At 39.8% G+C, this 16,285-nt stretch overlaps 1 protein-coding gene across 2 annotated transcripts in view; it reads left to right on the top strand.

The window, feature by feature from the left end:
* Positions 1–16,285, top strand: part of lsamp (limbic system associated membrane protein) — a 631,545-nt gene that overhangs the window by 486,758 nt on the left and 128,502 nt on the right. The gene's annotated exons all lie outside the window — the stretch shown is intronic.

The following is a 16,285-nucleotide window of genomic DNA, read 5'->3' as shown; positions in this document are numbered from 1 at the left end:
ATCATAATGGATATATAGTGGTGTGTGTGTGTGTGTGTGTGTGTGTATATACAGGGGACTCTAATGTTTATGGAACAGGAAATCAGCAATATAACTTAATGATTCTGAACCACTGAGTGCTAGTTTAATATTCCTAGCACACTCGTGTGTGTGTGTGTGTGTGTGTGTGTGTGTGTGTGTGAGTGAACGAGCACAACATGTCCAAACAACAATGAAATTATGCTCCGTCCCCGTAGAGACTCGGAGGAAGCACTCTGACTAACCCAATAGAGTTTTATAGTGACAGAAGGATAACACACTTTATTGACTCCGCCGCTTGCTAGCCTCGGACGTTAGCATGATTAGCTAAAGTTAATGGAAAACAAGCTCTCCAGAGCAGATGAATCATTTGATTTCTTTACCCACTGGCGTACTAGAAGTTTTAGTTGTAATGACACACCACAGAGCAGAAAATTGTGCAGCGACTCGCTCGAGTCGAGTGGGATTTATCGAGGTTTTGTTATTTTGGAGTCTAGACTGGAGACTAGTTGTCCCAAAGCAGGGGTCATGACCCCTGTGTGGTCTCTTGTGAGAGTGAATATTTTATTAATAAATGTTACAAATATTAAAGACAGATTTTGTGATAAAATTCTGAAATTTTATTCAGAAAACGTTCAAATCAACAAAATACAAATTAAATGACTTTTAAAATGAATAAAATATCAATAAATTCCATATTTATTTACATTTTTTTCTATATATTTTTCACTACTACACAATGAGCAGAAATTCAGAAGATTTGAAGGAAATGTGCTGGAAAATTTTGTTTTTTCCAACAAAAGCAGTAATTGAACAAAAAAAAATCTGTTTCAAGCCAAACATTTTTAAAGTATTAAGCAAACTACTTGGACCTGTCATTTAGTTTGGTACGAAGTGGTTCACATGGCTCTCAAGTGTGACGCGTTGAGAGTGACAGTCACGCATTTGGGTCTTTTATCATGCTCTCCCGCCACACATTGTATTTCTCATGCAGAAAAAGCATTTTGACTATTTATCATATCGTCGCTGTCAGGCGGAATCCTCGTATCTCCAAACCTGTTATTTTTCAGGAAATTAAAAAAACGCCGTACCTTATCTGCAGTGCACAGGGTTTAGTCCGCGTTGCAGTGGATTGTCTTGCGCTAAATTCCTGTCCTCAGACGAGCACCAGAACTAGCGGGGGTCGATTTTTTTTTCTTTGAGCCCAGTGTTTTGAAGACATTTACCCCAGAAGACGTGTTGATTCGTTGCGACTCTTCTTAAGGAGAAATATGCCGTGAAGCTCTCCCGTGGAGTGAGGAAGAGGTGGACAGTCGAAGTGTCCAATGGAGTTATGAGATTTGCGCTCAAGCTATTTTCAAGACTTTAGATTGGTTAATAACTTGTAAAAATAACAGACCCACGTGGGGACTGACCAATAGCATTGATATGTGAAAAAATATGAAATTGACCAAATTTGGACATACGAGGTTTCCGCCCGACAGCAACGATATATTTAATAAGCCGCAGCGCCCAAAATGTATCAGTCCGCACCGCTGTCTCTATCAGAAACCAATCAGAAACTAGCACTGTTGTATCTGGGTAAGATTTAACGCAACAACCAATGAAAAAAAAGCAGATCCTGGAATTGTTCATCATCATCCTCGTTCACCCACAGAGAAAACCACTAGAGCTGCGAGCATCACTTTGAGCACAGAGTAAGTCATTATCTCCTGTTTTAATGTTACAACAAATTCACAATTCTTTTGACACAAACAATGACATTGTGACTGCTGTTAGAGACGTTTCCCAGATAATTAGCATCAGCTTTTCATAAGTGTCTGTAACTTAGCCAACAGTTTTACTTTAGGTTTAGACCAAAAGAAGCAGATCGAAACAGGAGGAATCTGACCTGTAGCTCCACGAAAAGTCTTTGGAAGTTTTTTTCCCCCAGTCATCATAAATAACTTGATTCAGGCCACTCAGACTTCAGCCTGCTGCAGCATATTTACTATCTTTAGCACTTTTCTGCTAGCTCATCTCCAGCATGTTCGTTTAAAGCACCGACCCGCTTGGCTTTCGGGAAGGTGGAAGTGTGCGTTTTCTCATCTCCGCAGGAACGCTGGGGTTCGCTCGCTAGCTAGCTCTCGTTCTCTGTACATTAACCTCCAAACCTCAAAGAAGATTCATTTTCATGTAGAATGACCTTAATCCGCCGGCCAGAGCTGTGTTTCGTGGCACTTCGACCTTTCAAAACTTGAGCGCTGAGTGTTTATGATTTGCTATTTCTATTATTATATGTGCATGAAAACCAATTACCGTCGCTAAGATACGACAAGGAGGCCACGTCGTGAGCTTTAAATCAGACGTAGGAGATGCACAGGGCTCGTTTTTCAAAAAAGTAGCTGTATATTTTGTTTTCCTCTGTTGACCTTGCCTCCATGTACACGAAATCCACAGCGCAGAGACACTTTCTCAGTAGCGTTAACTGCGTCTGCCTTCCGCTCGATTGTCTTTTAATAACTCTTCAGTCAGCCCTGCTATCTCTAGCGCAGTAACAAACGGTCGTTTGGTATTCGGGTGAGTCTCAAATGAAGGCCTCGGTCTGATAAACGTCACCATTCTCTCTTTCTCTCCGGTGCAGTTACGCTGACCGGGCTTTTCTTCACACCGAGCGCTAATCCACCGCCTGCTTAATCGGCCGTAATGCAGAGCAGAATGAAGGGCACGGCTTGCTATGATTAGGAAGGCGGGACCGTGTCGGAAACGGTTAAACCGAACGCCTTGGACTTGTTTAAGGCTTTTAAAAAAGGGGAAAAAAATGTCATCATTTATGTGGTGGGTGAATTTTCCCGATAAGCTGCTTTCCTTCTTCAAACTACCGTAGAAGCTATTTTAGAAAAGCTAAAGATTTTCATGGAGCCTGAGATGATGACTGGAAGAGATGAGAAATTTGGTGTAGATCCAAAGTGACTGCATCTTAGAAAGTGTAAAAAAAAAAAACTTTGTGGAATAAAATTATTAAAATATCTTTAAATAAATCCAGTTATTTTCAGTTCATAATTAAGAACTAAAAATAGTCCCTGATATAGAAAAACAATCAACTATGAAAATTCTGATGAACTGGGTACAAATTTACCAAGAAAGGGTACATTGACACTGGAGACACCTTCCATAACCCTCGCTATATAAATCATTACAAATTTGACTATGTTGTTGCTATAGAAACGATCAGATGATGGAATAAATCAATTGACGATAAAGCCGTCATTTGGGCCAGAAAATTAATCCCCTTTTATTATCATATTCTTTGATTCTTATCTGCAACCTTGCTTTTTATTTATTTATTTATTTATTTATTTATTTATTATTTTTGGTAAATACAGTTCTTGCCAGCAGATTCAGAACTAAATCATCGGAGAGTTGACTGACATTTTGGGTCCAAACCGAGCGATCAGAGCTTATAGGTCAACGTTCCTGTTCATTGCAATTTAAAATAGCTTATTTATAATAGCAGAGAGAAATGTCAGGTATCTCGGGAGCCAACGCTTTTGTGTAGCAGGCTCTCCCTGTTCTGAATGCTGAACTTGCATTACACAAAAGTAAAACGTTATTTATTCTACTCATTAGCATCTTTTCAGAACGCTGCTTGAAATCTTCATCCAACAAGAAGAAACTCACATTGGCAAAATATCATCCAACAAACACGTATTAAACTAATACATCTTGATTGTGTTCATTTTGGCAGGTAATCTGGAGTAACCCTAGTTCTTGCCATTAATTCTTCAGTTTTATTAAATCTCGGCTGGAACGCTAGTCCTTATAGCTAAGTTCTTATATTAGCCTGAGACACAGAAATAAGAACAGACAATTCTAGATTTTTTTTTTTTTCGTTTTGTTTTAAAGGTCAGTAATGATACCAAACCTGTTAAAAATATTAGTGTGTTTCTTTAACCGTTAAACTTTAATGTTAACATAAGCACAAACCGAGGAAGTTCCTGAAGGTCCGCTCTACATTTACATTTACATTTACAGCATTTGGCAGACGCTCTTATCCAGAGCGACGTACATAAGTTCTTAAATCTCTAACATTGAATACATTAATGCTGAGATACCATGGCATACTTAAGGCCACGTTCACACTGCAGGTAAAAGTGGCCCAAATCTGATTTTTTTGGGGTCAAGTGACCAGGTCAGACTTCTTCAGGAGTAGTGTGAACACTCAAATCTAGCCCAGATCTGATTTTTTTCAAATCAGATTCAGACCACTTCCATATGTGGTCCTGAATCAGACCCAAATCTGATTTTTTCCAATGTGGCCGCAGTGTGAACAACCGAGGCGGATTTGATGCGACTTTTACGTCAATCTACATCGACATTCGTCACAATTATGCGCCGGCGAGTACGCACACAAACGTGACTACGCCTACAGAATGGATCAAATAATCAAAAGTTGCCCTCGACATCCGAAAATTTTCAAAACACTGCGTCTCTGTGCTCATTACACAAACATTTAGAAAGAAAAGCGAAAATGCTTACTTCCTCCATAACCTCGCCAACTTTAGCGCAACGGTGTGCTGCGTGTGACGTCATTGTTATTGTTCGTTTGCGCACGCAGGTCAGTTCGAAACAGCAAACAGTTCACATTTTAAAAGGTAATGTGAACAGCCAAGCAAAAAAATCAGATCTGAGCAAAATATCCGAATTGAGCATTAAGACTTGCAGTGTGAACGCGGCTTAAGATACCATGAGTTAAAAATATTTGTTCAAAGTTACAATGAAAAAGTGTCAAAGGTGTTTTTTTTTTTTTTTTTAAATGCAAAAGATAAGGAAAGAAGTGCTAGTTGAAGTGTTTCCTGAATAAGTAGGTCTTCAACCGCCGCTTGAAAATAGCCAGTGACTCAGCTGTCCGGACCTCTAGGGGAAGTTCGTTCCACCACCTTGGTGCCAGAACAGAGAAGAGGACTACAGTAGCTCTAGGACGGTAACAAACTTGCACCGCTTCTCCGTTAATTCCTTTTGTATAATATCACCTTTACAAAGCGAACGCACAAAGATGAGCTTTTATCTTTGTCTAATTGACCATTATTGACATTTTTCTTTCACGCTTGTTGAGGAAAATGTCATTTCGTTTCCTCAGGGCTTTTAAATACAAAAGGTCATGGATTTGTTTTCATCGTTTGTCATTTTTTCATCTTGGCCAACAAAATTAATGCTGGCTGTTGGTTACAGACGTTGTAATGAAGCTCATCAGTGATACAATGATGGATAATGGAGACGACTGAGAAAAGAAATGTCCCTGTTAAAGTCCTTCACAGCGGAGGCCAAGTGCAGTCACGCTGTCTGGGAGAGTGGCCGTGAAGCGAGGCATTAAACCTCCGCCAAACCAGAACAATGAAACGTGCCATTTATTGATGATGGGTAATTTGGCCCGGCCCGGCCATGCCCCACCTCCTACTTTAATCCCTGAGACTCCTTCAGCTTCGGTGCATATCATCAGTGGTGAGCTGGTGCTATTTACACCTCGGGCCGAAAGTAGCGAGGTTTATGGCCCATAAATTGAAACGGTCTGAGAGGTCCTTTGAGGAACTGCGTGTTGAATTCACAGAGGGCGAGATGCAGAGGTCATATATTTCAAAGTGCTGTATCGGGATAGTGACTGAAATGCTAAGCGTCCTTTTCCTGAATAGAAAGTCTCTTGAATGGGTCAATGCCTCAGACATGGCATTTAAAGGACATATGGTACGGTGCAAAAGTTTATGATCATGACTGGGAAGATGACATTTATTGCCTTATTCATCATCAAGATCCAATGCGTGTTACGTAAAAACATCTGGCGGATCTTACGGACTAAACATCGTGAATGAAACGCATGTTGCTTTTAACTTCCTTCGCGTATCTTCATGAAAGCCGATCAGCCGTAAAACACCTAGAAAAGTCTCTCAAATTGTTTCTTAGTCTGAACCTTCCAATAACGCAGCTCATCCATCCTGTTGTTTGCTAACATAGACACATGCTAACTGTTTGCCATTCGATAGGGCGCCATTTAGCGTTCTTATTAAACAGCAAGTCTTATTTGGCTTCATTGTATGGATTTGTTTTGTGTGGCCATATTCTCTCCATTTTTATATAATGGATTTATTGATTCTTTGCAGGATGTTCACCACCAGCTGGGGCAAATATGAAGTTATGAAGTTCCAGTATTGAGGACATTTAATTGCAGATAACAGTTTTAATTTAGTTACTTTGGCATAGATTCATATGAGGTCAAACGGGCTACTTTTCACTTGTAATAAATGTTATTTGAGCATGGTCGACACGGCCATCTTGACATTATTGTTATTGTTAGCTTGCGAATTGCTTTCAGCGAATAAGCTTAGCGCTGGCATGAAAGATTCATTCTAGAGATAATTAATCAAAATGATTGAGTTTTCTTGGCTCAAACCTGAGGAAATCCATCCTTTTGACTAGCATTTTAGTGATTTAAGTCATAACAGGCTTCAGAAATGATTTCTCTCCAATCTACCAAGGCAGGATTAGGCCATGTGATTAGTATAGAGAGTTATGATGTAATAATCCCACAGTGCTGCCAAGTTTTGGCTCAAGTTTGTCCCTCGAAATGGTACTTATATACCATCATTTCTCCAGTCTTCAGTTTATCCTTTCCTGCTGTTTGTCCTTTGATAAGGTCCGAGTAACTGTAACTCTATTTGTCAGTCATAAAGCCCTCAAACGATTCTTTCTCCAAGCCTTAGAGTGGCATGAATTCACAGAGCTAATGTGAAAAAATCGGTCGATAAAATGTCAACATGACTAGAGTGGGTGAAATGGGAGAATATATCCCAATAACACCTCCAGAGGCAATGTCTGTCTCTTCTTTCTTTTTTTTAGTTTTCTTTCTAAAGCTTCTCCAAAGGGTTCAGAGTGATTCATTGTCCTCTTATTATTGTGGAACGGCGCCAGTACAGCCATTCTGTTTGAAATAAGCGCAGGGTGAGAAATGATCATTACCGACCTTGAAAGATCGAGACTTTAATTTTTGCACACAAAATCCATTCGGTCGCTGTTGAGCTTTTATTTAAATTCATTTTTTTTTCTGTAGATGAACTTTCACTGCTTGGAGTAATGATGATGTGAAACTCTTTTATCTTCACTAATATTTGTCTGGCTTTCCTTAGGTTTTACTTCTCACAACCTCAAGCCATATAGTGTTGTGCATAAGTTTTCTCTCCCTTGAATGTTTGCACTTTTTTATTATGGGATTAAACTTTATGAATCTACACAAGATCTATTGCATAGTATTGCGAAATTATTTACAAAAAGTTTGCGTCAGTATTCATCCACAACTGCAGTGCTAGGGCAAGACCTCTGGTGGTAATTGGCTGCAGTGGCTTGAAGAATACATCACAAATTTTTTGGGATGTGGTAGTATAGTGGTTAAGGTGTTGACTATAGATAAAAGGTTGTAAGTTCAAATCCCAGGTTCACCAAGCTGCGACTGCTGGGCCCTTGACCATCTATTGCTCAGGTAAAACTTTTACTATATAAACGAATATACAGATTTCTTCCCTGACCGCTAGTAACACTACAAAATGTGACACGAATGCTTATGTAAGGCACTGTAAGAGGAAAAAAAAATTAAACTGTAGATCACTCACAATTTAGCTCATATGGTTCAAGAAGAAAGTGTGTTTTTTTTTTTCTTTTCTCCTGTAATTTGCCTTGTCTTTTACTGCAAGAGATGAACAAAAGATCATGTAGCAACGCTCATCTTAAACTGCACTTGAACAGGGCAGGGTGAGCTCCGTCGTTCTCCTCGGAAGGCTAGATGTCTTTCTTTGACATGTCTGACGACAGGACGAAAAATAATTAACCTGCTGTAAAGGAGACAGAAAAGAAAATCAAAGGAGAATCGGTGAGTTTTGGAGATGATCTTGTAGATGGGGATGTCTGAGTTGAAGGTCTTGTCTGTGTGTGGGAGGAGCCTCATAAAAAAAAAAAACTATCATCATAAAATGAGTGAATTTAAATGACTTTTATAGTGTAATCAGCTTCAGACGGTAAATTGAAGTGAGTTCTTGATTTCCTCTTTGCTCCCAGGGCTGAACTCAGGGTCACATTATTATTAAGAAAGGTCTAAGATGTAAATGGCAACACTAAAATATTAATAACTTTTTACCTAGCATACAAGAAACTGTACACTTTAAGATAGAGACCTTTTTCATGGTCACATATTTAAACTCCAAACATTTAGAAAGGAACGGTTTCCATCTAGTCTTGATGCTCCTTTCTATAAAATAGAGTTCATTTGGGATTTCTGCCAGAGCTGAGAATTTTAATAAGGTCAGATGTATCGAGAACTTGTCTCCTAAGATGTCCTTCAGATGCTGTGTGTGGCTCTGAAAGCCTGGCTGGTTTTATTGATAGAGGCTGCTTCTGCAGAGGCTAGTCGATGCTGCTTACTTTCCTTTTGTTGTGCTGATTGTGATGGCTTCTGTTGCAACATCAATGAAGCCTCCAGGGTTTAGATCAAATCCATACGCTACGTATATTGTGACCTGAATGTAGAACAATGAGGCTTCTGCATTACTGCTACGTAGCTAATCCTATATTGGAAGGACCAGTTCTCAGAACAGTTCTTTTACTTTATGGAGTAAAAAAATACAAGACATTTAGGTTTTGTGGCTTTTATTAGGTCCTGGATTTGTTTGACACAAATCAAGTACAAGTACAAGTTCTTGGCGCACAAGTCTTGGTAGGAACAAAAAAGTAGATCAGTGGAGCTTTTTGATCTTCTAGATCTGGACAATGAAATATTTTTGAAATCCTTTGGCCGTGTTACTTGTGCCCCTTTTCCACCGAGGCAGTTTGAGTGCAAGTTCAGAGCCTAATTTAGAACCAGTTCTTCCTTTTTCGACAGCCAAAGCACCGGCTCTGAACCAGGAAAAGTGGTTCTTAAGTAGCACCAAAACGTTGCTGGTCTAGACTTAAGAACCGCTTGTGTCAGGGGCTGTGGGCGGGGCTACTGTTAGCGCATTTGATAATATACCTTAAGTATACTAATGTTTAATACACTTTTACTTTACTGCGATATGATACATTATCAGCACACATGATAGTAAGTAGCTACATGCTAAGGCTAACCTTTTTCTGTGTTAATGATAAAATAACGTTATGTACTTTCTCGATTACAACCTCCGTTTATACAGATTACATGGATGTACACGTTGCACGTACACGTTGGATTCGCCGCGTTTGGGTGTTTGTGTTTGCTGCTGCTGCGCTACCGTTGCTGGGACACGTGACACGTATACAGTGACGTCAGACTCGGCTCTGTGACGGCTCTCTAGCCGATGGAAAGGCAAACCGGTTCTTAGAAGGTTCGCCAGTGGAACCAACTTTGAACCAGCACCAGTGCTAGCTCTGAACCAGCACCCGGTTCTTTTTGGTGGAAAAGAGGCATTGGAGAATCCTACACCCAAGTGTTTTTTCTAATAATAATAATTTCTAGATACAATCTTTGTGAGACTTAATGTTCTGATGAAGCAAAATCTATCAAGAAACCGTCAAGTAGCTAAATCTTAAACGCCTTCCCGTTTCTTCTTTTTTAAAGAAGAAAATAACTGTCAGGAATTGCAGAGGGAAGCAGATACAGTACACGTGCAGCTGATTTATTAACATGTACAAACAAACCTACCTTAGGGTGAGAGCGGGAGCCACAAACATGAACGCTAAGACACAAGGCGAGAATCAAATGAACCAGGAGTGATAACGATAACAACGAAAGCTTGACAAAGGAGGCTGTATGTCAGGACTTGAGTACAAGTGCTGATTTCTTTTTCACAGTGTGTTTTTATCAGGTGTGCTTTATTTTTGGTGGTGTATAAAGTGTTCATGTGCTGTGCCAGAGTTGATGGGTTTTGTTCTTGGATTCTGTGCTATTTGCTAACAATAACCAATAATTTAATGCACTCTTACCCAGTTTACTCTTACCCAAGTGTAATAAAAAAAAAAAAAAAACAGATAGAAAATAGAAAAGTCAGTGATCATTATTGCTGCTGAGACCTGAAACCTGTTGTTTTGTTTTGGTTTTTTTACTGAACAAAGAAAAAAGTTTCCCCCATTTTTTCTACACCGTGTTCCCAAGGCAGCAACAAAAAATCTTGACCGGAAGAGCAACTGTAGAATTGTTGGTACGGAAAAAGCCGCTCCTAAGAACATAGCTATGTAAATTTGTAAGGAATTTTGACTTAAACATCCAATGTTTTGTCTGCACAGATTCCTAGTTAATACATAAGTTTGTTTGTTTTTTTTCTTTATAAGTTTTCATTGAATGTTTCAGGGTTTTTAAATTGCAGAATGGAACTCTAAATTTTATCAACCCTTTAAAAGTTCTCACAGGAGGTTCGAAATTTTTAAAGAGCTTCATTTAATGTTTCTATACTAATAGCTCAGGCACTTCACAGGTATGACTGATGCTCCAGGGTAACTTTAGATTGTAATCTTGAAATGGTGACTTTAGCACTATTCGGACGGGACTAGTTTTACAGGGGGTCGTTAGAGAAATTTCAGTTTCACAGACGTACTTTGTGATTTTAATCCCGTCCGAATCTGATATGTCTGTCTTTTTCTCACATGACCTGTGTAAAAATTCCAGAGCAATGACCTACTGTTTTTCAGCAAAATCGGCGCTTCTCTGAGAAATCTAATCCCGTCCGAATGCGAATGTCTGTGATTGCCGAAAATGTTTTTTCCAAAACACGTTTTCTTGTCTGTTTTTGATCAACGTGAACTACCGTATCAACCCTAGTGCACCGGTATTCAAGTTTATTGATCGGTCATATGACCATACGCAATCCACGCATCCTGGACATGTGGTCTTGTGCAACGCCCACATGTAAAACACAGACACTCCTACCTCCTTAATAAACACAGAGATGTTATTCCCGTCCGAATCCATACATGAAATGACAGACGTCGGCTGAAAAAAATTCTAACTCCAAACGTCGTTTGGAAAACTAGTCCCGTCCGAATAGGGCTTTTTAGAAAATGGCAATAGTTTGGAGATTTCTCTGGTTTTTACATTTACATTTCTGCCATTTAGCAGACACTCTTTATCAAGCGTGACTTTCATTTTTATTTAAATTTATACAATTGAGGGCAATTGAGGGTTAAGGGTCTTGCTCAGGGACCCACCAGTGGCAGCTTGGTGGAACTGGGATTCGAACAGATAACCTTCCGGTCAGTAGTCCAACACCTTAACCACTAAGATACCACATCCCTATTAGAGGGGAAAAAGCACATGAAGGGACAAATGTAGTGTTATAAGAAAATAAACAAGGTCTGGGTAGTAACAGTAACTCCAATTCATTTTTTATAGCATTGTGACATCTTACTTAAATAACCTCAAGTTTTGGAATGGTAGCATTGTGCATTAGAACAGAGATTGATTTAAAATAATCCAGAAATACGGGGTCCGTGGTACCGATCACTGGAAAGCTGTGTTGTAACTGGAAAAACAAAATCAATATTCAATTGCACATTGACTGACTAGCTTAATATCGACCAACTTTGAACTTTAAGACTGTTTGTGACCGTTTGTACACCAGGAATGTGTCTGATAGTTCAATTCAATTCAGATTTATTTGTATAGTGCCTTTAGCAATGGACATTGTTTCAAAGCCTAAAAAATATAGTGCAAAAAGTTTCATATTATACAAAAGTTCAAGATTAATATTAGACTTACATTTAAATCTGTTTGTATTTATCCCTAATGAACAAGCCTGAGGTGACTCTGGTGAAGAAAAACTCCCTTAGGGGCTTTTTACACCTGGTCACTTCATACGTTTTCTGCAATCCGATAGCTATCCGATGGTAAAAAGACCAGGTCTAAATTCCCTCTGAAACGTTTTCGAGACGGATATAAATCCGCTGGTTCAAACCACCACAGGAGGTGGTCTGGGACGCATTTCAGATGAAACTGGACAGGTGTAAATGAATGTGGTTGTTCAAGCCACATACGTCAGCGCTATACTCCTCCCAAACGGAAGTACGTCACTCGCAAATGCTGGCTCCGATCTTTCACCCAGGGGTCTCGTTGGGTCTTAAAATGCGTTGCTGCCGCCAGCGAAAATGCAGCAAACAGTAAATGCTGTTTATTGTAGCATAAATGTCGTAAGTTTTTTTGATTGCATTCTGAAAACCGCATACACCAAAGCATGTCCCATTTCAATTACCCCGGAAAGAGGTAAAATATATTTGCATTTTGGGTGGGAGTAGAAAGATCTGATCAATATCCGATTCGCCGAGACGCATTTATGTGGCCTAATGTAAATGGAACAGTTTTAACAAATCAGATAGCTATCGGATCAGAGAAAACACACGAAGTGACCAGGTGTAAAAAGACCCTTAGATGGAAGAGGAGGAAACTTTGAGAGGAACCAAAGGGGAACCTCGTCCTCATTTGGGTGACACTGGAGGGTGTGATTATAAATATACAGTACAGTCTGACAGTTGTGTCCTGATAAGGAACTTGTTGTCCTCAAAGACCGCATGTAGTTGACATGTCCTCTTAGAATGTCCGAATTCTTCATAGTGAATGTGAATCCTTCCCACAAACAACTTGAGCTACAACAAAAGAGGAACTGAAAATTTATTTTCTCATTTTTTAAAGCAAAATGATATTGCTCTGAAACACTTCCAAGAAAGGAAAAGACGGAGCGATGCGAGGAAAACATGTTTTCATTCTTTCAACATGCAGCTGTCAATCAGAGTCATGGCTGCACTTTTTTTGTGCTCCTGACCCATTCTTTTGCAATACAAAGCAGCAGTCATTTCAGCTCCTCATTCCATTCGCTGCTTTATTTTGTTTTGTGATGAATGCGGCTCCTATCAGAAGCTTTTATACAACAGAACCACTGGAGTCTTCTGTATAGACTGTGTTCAGCAACTTTGGGCTACAGGAACGACCCCAATCTTGACCCCAATCAGTCGGTGACTGCTCAGGCCTGGCCTTTGGCTAAACACAGATCTGGTTGAGGGAAAATAAGCTGATAAGAAATAAAGAAAAAGAAAAAGACTGACAGATAGACTGACAGACAAACCAACACTTCAATCAAGCTGGTGATCAGTAGTGTTGGTGTGAAAGAATGACTAAGCTTTAAATCAGCCAACAAATGAAGAAGTGATCCAAACCTAAACTCACCGATCTGTAAGGTCCAATGTTTATCAAATCATTCTAGAGATACACACCATTTCTTCTAATGTGTCCCAGAATGGGGCTTTACCTTTGGGGAATGAATGTGGTACCCTAGTGAATAAGGTGATGGAGTACTGATTGGAAGGCTATGAGTTTGAATCCCAAATCCATCAAGCTGCCACTGCTGGGCTCTTATGCTACAGTAGGTCCTTATCCTTAAATTGCTCAGTTGTATGTAAAAACAAAAAAATTAGGTAAAATGTCAGTCTCTCTGAATAAGGGCATCTGCCAAATGCCATAAATGTAATATAATCTCATTTCAGCATTTCAGTTATCAAGATGCCAGTAAATTGACTAGAAAATCTGAACTGACGATGTAGGATAAGGATTTCATTGGTATGTAAAGTTGCATTTACTGTATGACCGAATTTTTGCTCCACTACTGATACCCAGTTAATACCTAACCTTATTCTCCAAGGTTCTTTACAGGTTTACTGGATTCTTTAAGGTTCTTAGCTTTCAAAAAAGTGTTCTACACTAAACCGTTAATGGTTCTGCCAGAGGGTTTTGCATTTTGTATGAGCTGCAGCTAAATTAGGAGCAAACAACTCATGAATTAAGAATAAGAATAATGGTGAGGCTTGGCATTACTGCTGTGTGTTAGCGGGAAAGCCAAGCCTACACTGGAGGAGACCTATTCGGATCGGAATAGAAAGGTTTCAGCATAAGATCAGGGTAAAGAATTTTGTTAAGTGCATCCAAACAACATAGCAGGAGTACTCTGTAAGTAGATCTCTGTAGTAGTACTACCAGGGTAGTACTTTGGGGCAGAACTCCAAGGCAGAGGTGGGAGTAAGTCACACATGTGCAAGTCACAAGTAGGTCTCAAGTCATGAATGTCAAGTCGAGTCTTTTTTTTTTAATATTTGTCTCTCAAGTCTCAAATTTGCGACTTAAGTCTGACTCGAGTCAAGTCCCCCATCTCGGAGTCATTTAACTCAAGTCTGAGTCAAGTCTCAAGTCATGAATGTCAAGTCAAAGTCAAGTTGAGTCTTTTTTTTTAATATTTGTCTCTCAAGTCTCAAATTTGCGACTTAAGTCTGACACGAGTCAAGTCGAGTCCTCCATCTCGGAGTCATTTAACTCAAGTCTGAGTCAAGTCTCGAGTCATGAATGTCAAGTCAAAGTCAAAACGAGTTTTTTTAATATTTGTCAAGCAAGTCTCAAGTCTCAAATATGCGACTTAAGTCTGACTCGAGTCAAGTCATATGACTCTAGTCCCCCATCTCTGCTCCAAGGTAGTACTCTGGGGCAGTGGTGGATATCCGGTCAAGGGTGTGTGTTACTGATTGGAAAGTCAAGAGGTTCAAGCCCCAGCACTGCCAAGCTGCCCCTGTTGCGCCCTTGAGCAAGGCCATTAATGATATTTACCTGACCCTGTGCACTGACCCCTAGTTCAAAAAAAGGCCTTATTCTCTAGATAGTAAGTTGTGAGTGAGGGAAATCCTCAAAATATTTTACCATCCATTGCATCTTCATAACTTCTACATGGGGAAAAAATCTAATATCTTAAAAGTTTTTTAGAAATAAAAACCTTTTAAGCAATGACAAGCAACTGTCTAGAGAATCAATATAAAAAGAAGGACATATAAGCAAAATCGAACCCCTTCCCAGGGACACTTTTGATTGAACGTTAACGTTAAGGCAGGTTTTTCTCCTTTGCGGTCTTATAAATAGTTATTTATTAATAAAAGGAGGGTAGAGTGTCGAGAGTGGGTGTGCTGCTGGTGTACCACAGAAAGGGCTCTTGACTTCCCATTGTGAGGTTTGGCTTAAACCCATCATAGCTGAAGAGGAGCAGGGAATTAGGCGTTTTTTTTTTTTTGTTTTTTTTTTTTTCCCTGCAATTTTGCTATTATTTGAATATTTTCCAAAATAATGACCTTGTGTAACAGTGAAGCTAAAACAGAGAGCATGCTGTGAAAACAGCTTAACACTTTTACACACTTAAGGAACATTGTGGACTTTAGTAGACCAGTGGGTAAGGAGCTGTGCTGGTCCTCACCAGGCCTCCCAGAGAACTGAATACCACCACCTGATCAAGTCTTGTTCATTGAAATAAATTTTCCTAGAATAGTGCCAAAGGCAGTAAAACTTCTGGTTCTTTATTTGTTGGATGTTTTAAAGTTTCGGTATAGAGAAACAAGGTAATTATGGGAATGTGGGATTGGGTGGGATTAACAGTGATGTAGGCAGCAGGCAGTGGGTTTATCAGTCGAGTGACATGATTTAACAGTGATGGTGGTGGAATTGAGTGGGTTTATTAATTAAGCAGGCAGGCGGTTAGCAGAGGTGGTGGGTTTGACTGTCATGTAAGTGGTAGTGGGTGGGTTTAACAGTTATGTGGGTGGTTTCTACAGTGATGTAGGTGGTATTGGGTGGGTTTAACAGGGATGTAGGCAAAAGTGTGTGGGTTTAACAGGGATGTAGGCAAAAGTGTGTGGGTTTAACAGGGATGTTAGAAGAGGTGGTGGGTTTGACGGTCATGAAAGAGGTAGTGGGTGGGTTTAACAGTTATGTGGGTGGTTTTTACAGTGATGTAGGCTGTATTGGGTGGGTTTAACTGTGATGTTATAGAGGTGGTGGGTTTGACAGTCATGTAAGTGGTAGTGGGTGGGTTTAACAGTTATGTGGGTGGTTTTTACAGTGATGTAGGCTGTATTGGGTGGGTTTAACAGGGATGTAGGCAAAAGTGTGTGGGTTTAACAGGGATGTTAGAAGAGGTGGTGGGTTTGACGGTCATGTAAGAGGTAGTGGGGGGGTTTAACAGTTATGTGGGTGGTTTTTACAGTGATGTAGGCTGTATTGGGTGGGTTTAACAGGGATGTTAGCAGAGGTGGTGGGTTTGACAGTCATGTAAGTGGTAGTGGGTGGGTTTAACAGTTATGTGGGTGTTTTTTACAGTGATGTAGGCTGTATTGGGTGAGTTTAACTGTGATATTACAGAGGTGGTGGGTTTGACAGTCATGTAAGTGGTAGTGGGTGGGTTTAACAGTTATGTGGGTGTTTTTTTTTTACAGTGTGTGTGGG

Source organism: Tachysurus vachellii, chromosome 15 (assembly GCF_030014155.1).
Source record: "Tachysurus vachellii isolate PV-2020 chromosome 15, HZAU_Pvac_v1, whole genome shotgun sequence".
Lineage (NCBI taxonomy): Eukaryota > Metazoa > Chordata > Actinopteri > Siluriformes > Bagridae > Tachysurus > Tachysurus vachellii.
The sequence above is the reverse complement of the archived record's forward strand: the minus strand, read 5'-3'. Positions and strand labels throughout refer to the sequence as shown.